The sequence below is a fragment of the Pseudorca crassidens genome, chromosome 15 (assembly GCF_039906515.1).
Source record: "Pseudorca crassidens isolate mPseCra1 chromosome 15, mPseCra1.hap1, whole genome shotgun sequence".
Classification (NCBI taxonomy): Eukaryota; Metazoa; Chordata; class Mammalia; order Artiodactyla; family Delphinidae; genus Pseudorca; species Pseudorca crassidens.
The window spans coordinates 43,536,256-43,548,191 of NC_090310.1; the positions used below are offsets into that span (position 1 = coordinate 43,536,256).

Sequence of the window (11,936 nt, forward strand, 5' to 3'; positions counted from 1 at the left end):
TGGCAGTGGACTTACTCCGATAAATCAGGAAAAGCACCAGATCATCTTCGTACACTGATCTGTGAATTTATGAAGTCAAAGAACATTGGTAGAAGTGCATTTTTTCTCATTTTGCTTTCCTCTAGGGGCCGGGGTAAGAGTGAAAGACCAGTAGGGAATACACCAGAACTCTTTTTATTTTGAAGAAAGATAAGCCTCCGTTTTCAAGTAATTTGAAGAGTGAGAATTCTGATACTGAAGAATTTCAATGCGGCTTTCCTGGAAACTCCAGACTGATTCAAAGAGCAAATACCATGGTGCAATTTCTTTACAGTTGTGAGTTTCTTTTTTCTTTTGAGTAAGAAAGTAGTAATACATGATGAAAAGCAATAATAATAATAGTAATTAAAAAGGGACGGGTGTAGATTATTACGCATTTTGCTTGCTATCACACAAAGTAATTTCACATTAATGAAGGGATACTGGATTTCACAACTTTCAATGTTCCTGTCCTAGCTAAAAAGTCACGTCACACCCCCAAAAAACAGGCCTGAGTTGTTAGGATTTTTTATACAGATTTTAGTCAGGTTAAAGGATTTTGTGGAACTATATGGCATGGCTTGGGGTGAAATTAAACAATATGCTTGATTCCAGTGTCCATTTGGAGTTCATTTGTGTTCACGTCTCTCTCCTATTTTTGCCAGCGTCCTGCAGTTCCACGGCTCCGGGGTCCGCATACAGATGGTTACATTCTCATACTGGGCACCCAGAGAAGGTCACATGCTTTACATCAAGGGCAATTAGTTTCCTTTTTAAAATGGAAAATGTCATTAAGTTCTTGAATAATTCAAGAGTAGAGGTCACAATACAGTGTCCCTTTTGGGGGTCTTTATGGTGCAAATGGCAAAACAAGGCGATCCTATCAGTAAGAGTAGATCTAAGGTTTACAATGTAGCTCTATTTAGTGTGACAGGAAAATTAAATTACACGAGACACTCATTCATCGTCACCCGTTAACAGGCTTGGGAAAATTGTGGATCCCCGGGGGCAAATCACTGACAACGTGCGAGGCAAATAAAAATATGTCATTTTAATTGGCTGCTGTTTCCTCCGCTTGGTTTTGAAAATAACAAACATAAGCTTGTCCCCCACAACTGTCCTTGGAAATAGGGTCCCGAGTCTCCAAGAGACGACCACAGCTTAAGGACGGGTTAAGAGTTCCGGGGGGACACGGGCCTGTTTTCGCAGCCGTCGTTGAGCGGATCTTGATCCAGGGGTTCCCTGGAAAGGAAATATAGGGGAAGGTTTCACGTGAGAATCGGCGTCGGCGGCTCCCCACCCCGCCCCGGCCGGGGGGTGGTCTGCACGGGAGTTACTGCGTTTCTGGAACAGGAGCTGCCCCTCAATCTGTGAGGTGTGAGAAGGAGGCCAGGAGGGAGGACCGAGCGTCGCGGGGTCCACCAACTGTCCTCCCTCCCCAGGGGAGAGAAAGCCACACGGCCCTCGACGGGGCTTGGCACCAGGCTCCCGGGCTGGGGTCGGGTGGATAGGGTAGAAAGAGAGGCAGTGCTTCCTCAGAGGTCACCGACGGAGAGGAAAGCTGTTCCCGGGCCGCGCCAGCACATCCTCGCCACACACGTCCCTTACGACCCCCAAAGTCCCAGTTCATGCCAGTGGGCGTGGCTGCCCGGGACCCGCTCCCACCCTTGACCGCCCGCGTGTCGCGCCGAGCGCTGGGCCGCTCCACCAGCGCTTCCCGCCGCCGCCGCCGCCGCCGCGCTCCCGGCGGTCTCCCGCCCATCGCGGCGCCCTCGGCACCTGCGGGGCCCCGGCTCTACTTCCTGCGTCTCCCCGAGGCTGGAGGGAGCTGGTTGGACGGGAAGGAGTAAAGCCTGCGGCGCCGGGCGCCTACGGGTGGGGTTGGCCCGTCCGTTGGGTGGGCTTCTGGGGTCGGTCCCTTGCGCTGTAGGACATGGAAAAGGCAAGAATGACCGCCCGTCTGCCTGTTGCTTATTATTATTATTATTCAGAAATAATATCTGTCTGGAGCTTCCCTTTTTCGGGCTCCTCCACCAAGGCCCTACGAAGTCCTGTGTTGGCCAAGTGAGTTCAGGGCAGGGTGCGCGCATCTTCTCGGTTCTGCGCGCATCTCTGCCGCCGGCGCTCGGCCGCGCGGGGAGGCCAGGCTCCGGATCTGGTGACACCGCGGCCAGACACACGCCCCAGGAGGCGCGGACGCGGGGCGGGGCCGGCGGCGGGGCCTTGGCAGAGGGTCCCAGGCCCTCGCGGGGAGGAGAAGCCGGTCCAGCAGCTGGGGGCTCCTTTCAGAATGAAGACCTTGGGGCCGCTCGGTTTCTGAAGCGGGTCTGACGTTAGTAAAGCTTAGGTACAGGGAGATACTTCATTTTTAAGAAAAAGTCGTATTACAGCGTGATTGCTGCCTCGGGCGGATGATGGGTGTCTGAGCCGCCTCAGTATTTTTGTAGTAGAATTAAAAGTAGAATTAAGGAGTACGTTTCCTTCCTGGGGGGAGCGGGGGAGCAGAGAGGGGCAATTTAGAGGTTTTTCATTTTCTAAACGCTTCAATTTTAAGCAAACACTTGGGGGCTCCGGGCCGCTGTAATTCCAAAGACAATTTTCCGTGGTTTTAATTTGATTTGCATTTTTTCAACTTCTATAATATTCAATTTCATGGGTGAATACACAGGTAAACACTGTTAGGTCGTGTTTTTCGCCCCCTGCACCAAACAGAATGTCGCTTGCCTTAGAGTGCCAGGGGAGGTTACACCCCTTCCCAATAATGTCTGCGGGTTTCTCCTGAATTATTTTCCTAAACGTAGCGCGGGTTCGCCTGGGCGCCAGAAAGGTGGCCTATTAAAAATAGCTGAACTGCTCCACACAGGTGGGGGGGGGACCCCCACAGACATGACCCAAAGGAAGGAGGCAAAGCAAACAAATTCCTATTCTACATAGAATCTATTCTAGTTTTACCCAGAAACATTTTAAAATATTTTATTAGTAGTTTTAAGCAATCCAAAAATGATCAATATACTCACTTCTCCCAGAAATGCTTTCAGTGTAAATTTCATCGCTAGACAGACAAACATTGAGAAAAGCGATAGGCTTTGTAGGGAGAAATTTAATTAGCACCCTTGAGCTATTGTATAAAAAAAATTTAGAGAAAAATACGAAGTGAAATTGGGTAATTAGCTTTAGTCCTTTCAAAGCTGATATTTAACAAAATGCCACTGTCCCTAACCCTGGAGCCAGGATGCTGGAAGCTGCATGGGAGCAGCTACGCCAAAGACTAACACGGGTAGACGGTAATCCTTGAACGCACCATACACCATACATCTCACAAGGAGATAGTTGAACCTCATCACATATACAGATAGATTGGCACATAATAAATCTATCAAAACCCCAAATGCATTTTATATTCCTTCACAAAACTGTGCTACAAGAGGTAAGGAGCAAAGAAATGACATACTTAATTGGCCTGTCCAGAGGTACTCATATAATAAAATAGCTTTCTCAGGAACGATACGTCATTTAAAGAAAATATAGATATATGCATATATATCTGCTTAATGCCCATTACTGTGAAACACTCAATACCGTGAAAGCTATTTCTATTTTAAATCCTAAAAGTTTACAGATTTGAATGTTTGTCTCATTTCGTAGGATTATTTTTTTTAATTGGAGAGCTCACGGACAATGTTAGTGACTTTTAGAAATTAAAAGATATTAGAGTTTTGGCGTTTTGGAAAGAATAGATCCAGAAATTACATTGGTGAGCCTTTCAAAAACCTTTTTGCTTGAGGCTGGCTGATTTGGGAAAACGGTATTGAGCCGATCTCATTTGCAAAATATTTTTTTATCATACGAAAGGGGTTTAAGCAAACAAGAAAGGAATTTCTTTTGAAGCAGTACCAACTTTGAGAAAGAAAGTTCCTTAATTTTTTGAAAACACCGTCGTAGCAGGCTGACTGCATCGAACACCTTCAGGAAAACTGACCTTTACCATTTGACTTTTAATTTTTTTTTTACAATTATTGAATTTAAAGGGATCATTGTTTAGGATTTGTCCTAATCTTTCTTATTGTGGATGACTGGCAATTATGTCTTTCTGTTTATCTTACACAAATAGATGGCGGAATGTGATGTCCACAGATGACAGCAGAGCAAACCTCCTCCTGGAGAAGAGCTCATGCCAGGGACTCGACTAAAACACAGGTCTACTCAGAGGATGGCAAACTTGGGCAATAGGAACCTCTTTCTCTTTCTCTATTCTAATGGAGGAGTAAATGAGGCTCTTGTTAAGAACCTAAGAGCACTGATCATCAGAGTAAGTTTGCCAATTTCTTTCGCTTTTATCCCAGAGAGGTCTGTGTCCAAGACTGTGGCAGCCGACCCAGAAGCAATGCTCAGGCGACGCAGACGGCGATTGCTCTCCCAACCCCCAGCTGTGTTCAGCTGGGTCCAAGAGGCCACTGGCTGACCAAAGATAGAGAGGGCTTGGCAGGCCTGGGGTGGGGGAGGGGAGGGAGGGAGGAATGGACCAGGGAGGTCCCTGGAGTGTGTCTCAGCAGGTGGGGGCTAGCAGAACAGGGGGCTCAAGTCCCAGCAGGAAACTTTCCCTACAGACTTAGGAACTTGGGAGGCCATGTCCTTTGGGAGAGCTGTTAGTCCTCAGAGGAAAGAGTAGCACCCCCAGAAGACACAGCTGCTGGGGGCAGAGGTTAGCTGAGGGTGCTATGAAACGACTGTGGTCTGACTGTCCTTTCATGACTGATAGGAGCCTGAGGGAGGGGAGGAGTGTGTGTGTGTGTGTGTGTGTGTGTGTGTGTGTGTGTGTGTGTGTGAGAGAGAGAGAGAGAGAGAGAGAGAGAGAGGGATTCTGCTGAATACAAGGGAGAAATCCCACAGTTACTTTCGGTTGTTTACTGAGCAAGGGCAAAATCTAAACAGCGCTTTCCAGGATCAATGAAGGGATGGCCTCGGGTTCCAGAGCTGAGCCCCCTAAATGAGTCTGGCATCCTGATAACTGCAGGTTAGCACCTGAGATCAACTCCTTCCCGCTGCTGAATGCTGGCAAGAGATACAGAGGCACCTTGTTCTGGGCTCTGGGAAGGGAGAGGCGACAAGGAGATTTAATTGTCTGCCTGGGTGAATCGAAATGTCCTTCGAAAGCAAAGAAATCAAGAGAGATTGGCCTTTAATTGGCAAATCTGCTGGTTGGAGGGGAGTGGCAATTAAAGTGGAGAGAGGCTAAAATGCAGATCGGATTCCTGTCCCCAGCTCGCCCCCAGACAGGACCCAAGATCGCATTCTCCCCCCTCTTGGGGTCACTAGAAGGCTCCGCACCTAGTCTGACTGTGGTAACTGTCTTTCTCCCCACCTCAATCTAACGTCTCCATTATCAGTTTGGAGTGGGGAGTCTGGTTTAATCCAGAACTCCATTCACTTCCAAGAGTTGGTCCCCCATGCCTGAGACATCATTGTGTGCAGAGCTGGCCTTAGGACCCAGTTGTCCAGAGCCTCCCCTGAAATCCCAAAAGGGGAGGGGCTCAGTCTGCAGGAAATCCCCACCCCACTAAAAACAGACAGTCCAGGGGACTGAACTTGCAGTAAGTCAAAAAGAAAAGGAGACCTCCATGTGGCATAAGCAGGCGTGAAACATCCTTGGCTGGCACCCCTGTGCCCGTGTGCAGTTCGGCCGGGGTGGTGCCCTTCCCCCAGATTGCAGGCCTACTGAGTGCCGGGTCCCAGCCACCCTCTGTGATGGAAGCAGACCCGTCCACCTGGGCCGGCATCCCTTTCAGGGCCCAACCTGGAGGCAGGTGTTTATCCCGATCTGCATCTGTATGTGCGTGGGGGAGGCGGCTGTGGGGACGGGGTCTCTTGCAGCTGTGTTGAAGTGGGGGCGTGCAGGGGCCCAGCTGTGATCGGTGGGTGCGCTCCAGCTGTGCTGTCACCTGGGCTGTCGGGCCACCAGGTGTGGGTCAGGGGGAGGTCAGAGGCGAGAGGCTCTCAGGAATTCCTGGCCCCTGATCCAAAATCCCCCGTAAGGAGTAAAGCTGACAGGCGGCACCTCGGACGTGGGTTATTTTAAGCCCATATGTCAGGCTATTGTTTCTGCCCCTGACATTTTCCTCTTCTCTGGCATTTTCTCTTTCTAATCACAATGCAAGAGCCATCTAGCTGCCGATTCTCTGCCCTCTCCTCCCTTCCAGCCTTAGCCAGCTGGTCCCAGAAGCTTGAAGGGGGAGGAGTCGTGGTCCAGGCCTGACTGATCCTCTGGCTGGCTTTGGGGCCATGGTCGCATGGGAATTCTAACTCCAAGAGGGCAAAAGAGAAGCCAGCCTGACCCCAGACATAACCCACCCTGACCCCTTCTAAGACAGTGGGCAGGGTCTCTGCCATCCTTCCAAGATGTGCTCAAGCCTGTTCTTCTTGAGACCTTCTTGTTTCTTTCTAGCCTTCTTCTAACACTGCGGTCTCCTCCGCCCCGTCACCTCCGCTTACCATCAGCAGCTCACTTTGCAAACTTGGGGGTCCTGGCGAAGGCAGGCTCCCTACTGCATTGGAATCAGAGAGGTCTGTGCCCAGGCCATATGAAACCAGGAAGAGTTGAAAGAAGACAGAGGTGAAAGATTTGAATTCAACGCTGAGCTCTGAAATGGAAGCTTTTTCTCTAACTTCACTCTGCCCGGGCCCATCACCCATAAATTCTGACAGCTACTGGGGAGGGGGGTGGTCTTAACTGAGGTCATGTTCATGAAGACACCTGGCATAGTGTCTGGCACAGAGGGGACCCCACTGAGTGGTGGTGGATGGAATACAGTTGTGATCAATAAAAGACGTGGAGGGGCTGGGGCGGGGGTGGGAGATACAGTAAGATGGTAGAAAGTAGGGCAAAAGTTTTGCCCCAAAATGGACTCATTTTTCTGGGTAGAGGGTAAATTTTCTCCGCCAGAGAGTTGTTGAAGTTGCAACTTCTTTCTGTGTGTAAACAGCTCAGCTTAATGTAGCTCAGAATTGCAGACTGACTAGAAGGTATATAGTTGAATTGGTCTCGTTTATTTTAAATTTCTTAGATTGGGTTTTAGAAGGTAAGGCAAGCAGGAAGCTCGAGCAGAGGGTTGTATCTTTTAGAGCAGAGCGTACACACGTTGGCTTCCTGCTTTCTCTGCTAAAGATGCCTCTGGCCCCCATACAGAGCCCTCTGTGACCCAGGTCCTGTCCTGGCTGACATTCCACCCTGGTCTTCACAGAAAATGTCATTTCATCGTCATCTGCCCTCCCCAGTCCCCCAGCTCCCACTTCACACCTTAGCTCCTCCCAAGCGCTCTCGCCAAACACTTCCTAAGATTGTTTTCTATTTTTAAGTAATGCACTTTGAACACCCAAGTCTTCAAATTAAGAACCGTATGCTTTTCTTTATGTGAGCAAAAAGTTCAACAAAATCCATTATATAACTACATCTACTTTGTGAAGAGAGAAAAAAATAATGAATTGAGGTCCTATTTCTAATGAAATAAGTCAAAATTCACACGCATGCGACCTTATTTTGATTTGCTGGGGTCGTGACCAACCTTGGTCCAAAAACGTTCCTGCTTATTCTTGAAACCTGTGTTTTACGTTTTTTTCAAAAAAAGTGAAACCATGGGAAAGCTGCTTTACCTAGGAAGAAAATCTAGTCCTCAACCATTTAAGTGAGCAGAAGTGAAGCCACTTAAGCAAGTAGAACTAAAAACTAGCAAACTATTCTGATTCCAAAGTTTTCATCTGCATCACACCCCAGTATTTTTCCCTCACGCATCTACATTTGTGATGTGGAAAATTTCCCTCTCGGTTCATTTGATGTGTTTAAGTTAAATCAATGTGGACTTGCTGGCACGGTATCCTGGCACTGCAGGAATATCAGTGCCTCCAATGAGCTTAAAGAGAGAGTTTAACCCCAGGCACTTGCCCTAAGGAGACCTGAGAACCTCTAGTTTTGCATGAATGAATGCAACTTCATTCGTGTGGCTCTTTTCAGCGTCTCGGCTATCGGTTGTATTATCTGTCAGTAAAATTCCCCACCTTCTTTTCAGAAAGAGAGAGAGATGTGTGTGAAGGATAAGTCAATGCCTTCTCATGGGAACCTGGTGGAGAGGGGGGACATGTATGACAGGGACAGCTGACCAGTCCATGTTTTGTTGGTAGTGAGGTTGGAGCTCTGAGGAACAGCCACTAATGTAAAAACTAAGGACACTGCTGTGAAGATGTGCTTGTGCAACCACCCTGTCCTCTGTACCTTATGCAGAGGATATACAAAGAATCTGGAACAAGCCCCAAGGGTGCAGGGCTTGGGGGAGGGGTGAGTAGGAATCACCTCCAGTCTGGCAATAGGGACCAGGGCGGAATGACAGCTTGTAAAATAAGCCTCCATCAGTCTCCCTGGAGACAGCCGGCCTCAACTTGGGTGTTCCCCGCTTGTTAGCCTCACTCATAATTGGTCTCCCCTCCCAACCCACGTTGTTGGTTTTCTGTGTGTGGCTTTTGGTGTGAGCGTGTTAGGTCATCAACAAATACAATGGCGGGAGGGGGTGAGGGGGGGACACACACGATTGTTTTAAAGAAGAAAGGAGAGAAAGGATGAGAGAGTGGGCAGGAAGGCTGTGAACAGAATGGGGAAGATGCCCCAGGATTTAGGCTTCTGAGGCAACCCCTGGAGGGCTGGGGGTAGTGCGCTCCCTGGGAGTTTTGTCTAAGGGAGAGGCAGCCTGCCAGGAGATGGGGACCCCGCTGAGTGCCACTGGGGACACCGTCTATACCATGCAATTTTTGTTTGCTTGTCTCTGGAGGTGCCTGTAACATCCTGCCCATATCCGGTGCATCTCATCAAAAAGGAATTTCTCAAAAAATCTCAATTATTGTGGCTGCCTGAGAAAGGACGTAGCCTCAGGAGCAGCCCAGGATTCCCCCCACCCCGGGCGGGGGGTGGGATGGGTGGCCGGGCACACGGGCCTGTGCCAGCTGGCCTTTCCCCATCCATTTTAAAATACTTTCTCCCACATTCCTCATGATCTTTTCCTCCACCCTACATTCTCTTTTTTCCTCTTCTCAGAGGAAAACCAGTCCTGGGGTTAGAAGCTGTAAGAAACGTGTAGTCGGACGTCTGTAAAGCTTAGCAGGAGCTGGCTCTGCCGTCAAGGGGGGCTGTACATGCAGTGTATTGTTTTCACTCCAAAAGGGGCATATAAGGCTCTGAGACCCTCAGATATCTGTTTATGGTATAAAGAACATTTGACGGGAGAAGAGAGCAGCAGATAATTAAATCGAGCGGCAAACTCTTGGAGAGTTTTTTCTTGCATTTTTGTTTTTGTTTTTATAATTTCATGCCACCAACTGTTGGGCGGCCTGGGTTGCCATGGTGCTGTGGCCGGGCTGGTGTCCACTGTGTCCCTGACCCAGCAGAGACATTTAGGGTCTGAAATCTTGCTCTTCTGCTGCAGTGGTGACAGCACATTGGAGATGGTGGTGCGAAGGGGTGTGTGTGAGGGGGGGGTCTCCTCTGTGGCTGGACGGGGTGCCCGTAAGCCTGTGGATGCTAGCCCGCGAGGTTAGGTCCACGGTGCGGATGGGGGACTCAGAGAACGTTTCCTTCCTACCCCCTGGAGCAGGGTGAAGATTCCCGGCCCCAGTGGCCCTGCTGCTTTCTCCGGACAGTTCTGGTCTACGCAATTCAGAAGATTCTGTTTCCGCGACTCCAGCCCCAAGCCGGGAGGACCTCCAGACCCCCGATACTCAGAAGAGTGCACTGCCCCAGAGAAAACCAGTTACCCCGAGGTACCTCCAGGTGCCTTCTTGAGCAAACACCCCCCTTCCCCGCACCCTATTAAGCAGTATCTCTCGCTTCTCCCTGCGTCACCCGCACATTAAAATTCCCCCAAAGCCCTGAAGACCTGCTTCTCTGTATAAAGCCGGGAGAGGCGGACGATAAACATCAGGGGTTTAAATTGGCCATTTGGAAGATTACATCTCTTCAGCGAGGGTCTTTCTTTCAAAACTCGCACTGAATTAAGGGCCGCGGCTACTCCGCACCGGCTCTCAAAGGCCGGGCACCTTTTCATTCGGCCGTGGAGTGGGCCGGGCGCGGTGACCCGGCGCCGTCAAAGGCCCGAGGAAAGGCCGTGGGGTGACACCGTCTAATGACAAGTAATTGACGGATTCGAGGCCGCGCATTACCAGCGGAACGGGGAGGCATTAATTATTAAAAAACGATTAGCCTCGCGTGTGTCCCGCAGGCGGGCCATCTCGTTCAGGGGAGATAACCAGCCACGCGAGCCGGAGCCGGACTTGGAGGGAGGCGGGTGCGCTCCCTTGTCGGCCTCGGGCGCGGTGGACAAAGGCGCGCGCAGCCCCGGGCGCCGGGGAAGGAGGGGACCGGGCGCCCAGGGTCCCCACGCATGGAGGTGTCCACAAAACTGACCCTGCCAATCACCGGGACCGATTTCTGCCCTTTTGGGTCCGAGATCTGGGTGACTGCGGCACGGACTAGAAGAACTTTCCAGTTGGGGTGGCGGGCAATTGCGGTGACCCGGGACCTAGCGCGACCTACGTACGTCCTGGCGAAATACCAAACTGACCGAGCCGGCGTAGGCCTATCACGAGCCAGACACCCCGCCGTAGAAAGCAAACCGTCAGGGGTAATGCAGATTGATGGGGGCCACCTGGTAGACCCCAGAGGAAAGACACCTTTTCCTACCCTGCCCTCGACAACCGAGGGTCCTGCGGTGTCAACTGGCAGCCTCGGAATCACTAGTTTTCCGAGCCGTCGCCTTCCCGCAGACTGCAGACAGATGAGATCGGTCTGTCCGATCCTCCAAACCCGGTGCCCCGGGACAGCGCGGGGGAAGTGGGTGAAGAACGGCCCCGCGGCCGGGTTCGGCCTTTCCCTCCTGGACCGGGCTAGTGGCCCGGAGTCTCCCTGACCTGCCTGCAGCCGTGCACTCTCGCGGCGAGAACGCAGGATTCCCCGGCCGCTCGGAAAGGCGCTGCCCTTCCTCGGCTCCCGGACGGCGGGAACCCCACCGCCGCCTGGGCCTCGGGGCTTCCTGGAACCCCAGAGACGGAACTGGAACCCATGCGCGTCCACGCTCGGGCCTCGGTGTGCAGCCTCCCAGTACCAGTGCGCCGTCTTCCAGCGTCCCCATCCCAGGCTCTGAGGCCAAGGCCGGCCCCCACCTCCATCTTCCCACCGTCCTAGGGCGACAGGCGGCCCTCGTATCGAATCAGCAGCCCGGAGCGGCTGCAGGGGCCTGTGGTGGCTTCCCGTCGCTTCGGGGTCCCACCAAACTTTCAGTTGTGCTCAGGGCCCAGATTCAGTCTGAGTGTGTAGCTCCTCGACCCCTCATCCTCCCACGCCGAGCATCCTCAGAATCCCCCGCAAAAAGGCCACCTCCCCAGCCCCGGGGTCTCCGCGACTTAGCTTCTCACTCCCTGTCTCCCAGGCGTCGAAGCCTCGGGAAGGGCCAGGGGCTGGCTGGGGGAGGGGAGGCGCGCGGACGGGAGTGGGGGGCGCACGCTCGGCGGGGACCGGGCGCGGCCCCTGAGTGGGCGCGCTCCCTACCTGCGGTGCGGCGGGCAGGCGGGCGGCGGCGGCAGCGGAGCGTCCAGAGCGCGGAGGGAGGCGGCCGACTGCTCCGAGCCGAGGCATCCCCGCATTTATTTGAGCTCAAACCTAGCGACTGTTGACTTTAGCACACAAAGCAAAGATTTCACTGCCCGCTAGTTTAAAAATGAATATTTTACCAAGATATCGATCAGCGTTATAAAATTCAGTTAAGTACAATGGGATCCTGGCAAAAAAGAAAAAAAATAATAAAGGAGGGAGAGGCAATATAATATCTGTGCAAATTTGCTGAAGTGTGACGTGGCATGGAAAGTTTACCCTCCTGGAATTCGGA

General features: G+C 51.6%; 1 long non-coding RNA gene across 1 annotated transcript; it reads right to left on the reverse strand.

Annotated features, from left to right (window-relative positions):
* Positions 1-202: 202 nt before the first annotated feature.
* Positions 203-11,723, reverse strand: LOC137206398 (uncharacterized). Its single transcript, XR_010934639.1, has 3 exons — positions 11,600-11,723; positions 1,798-1,942; positions 203-1,260 (listed from the first exon to the last, which is right to left on the reverse strand). It is a non-coding gene; the product is annotated as an uncharacterized lncRNA (long non-coding RNA).
* Positions 11,724-11,936: the final 213 nt, after the last annotated feature.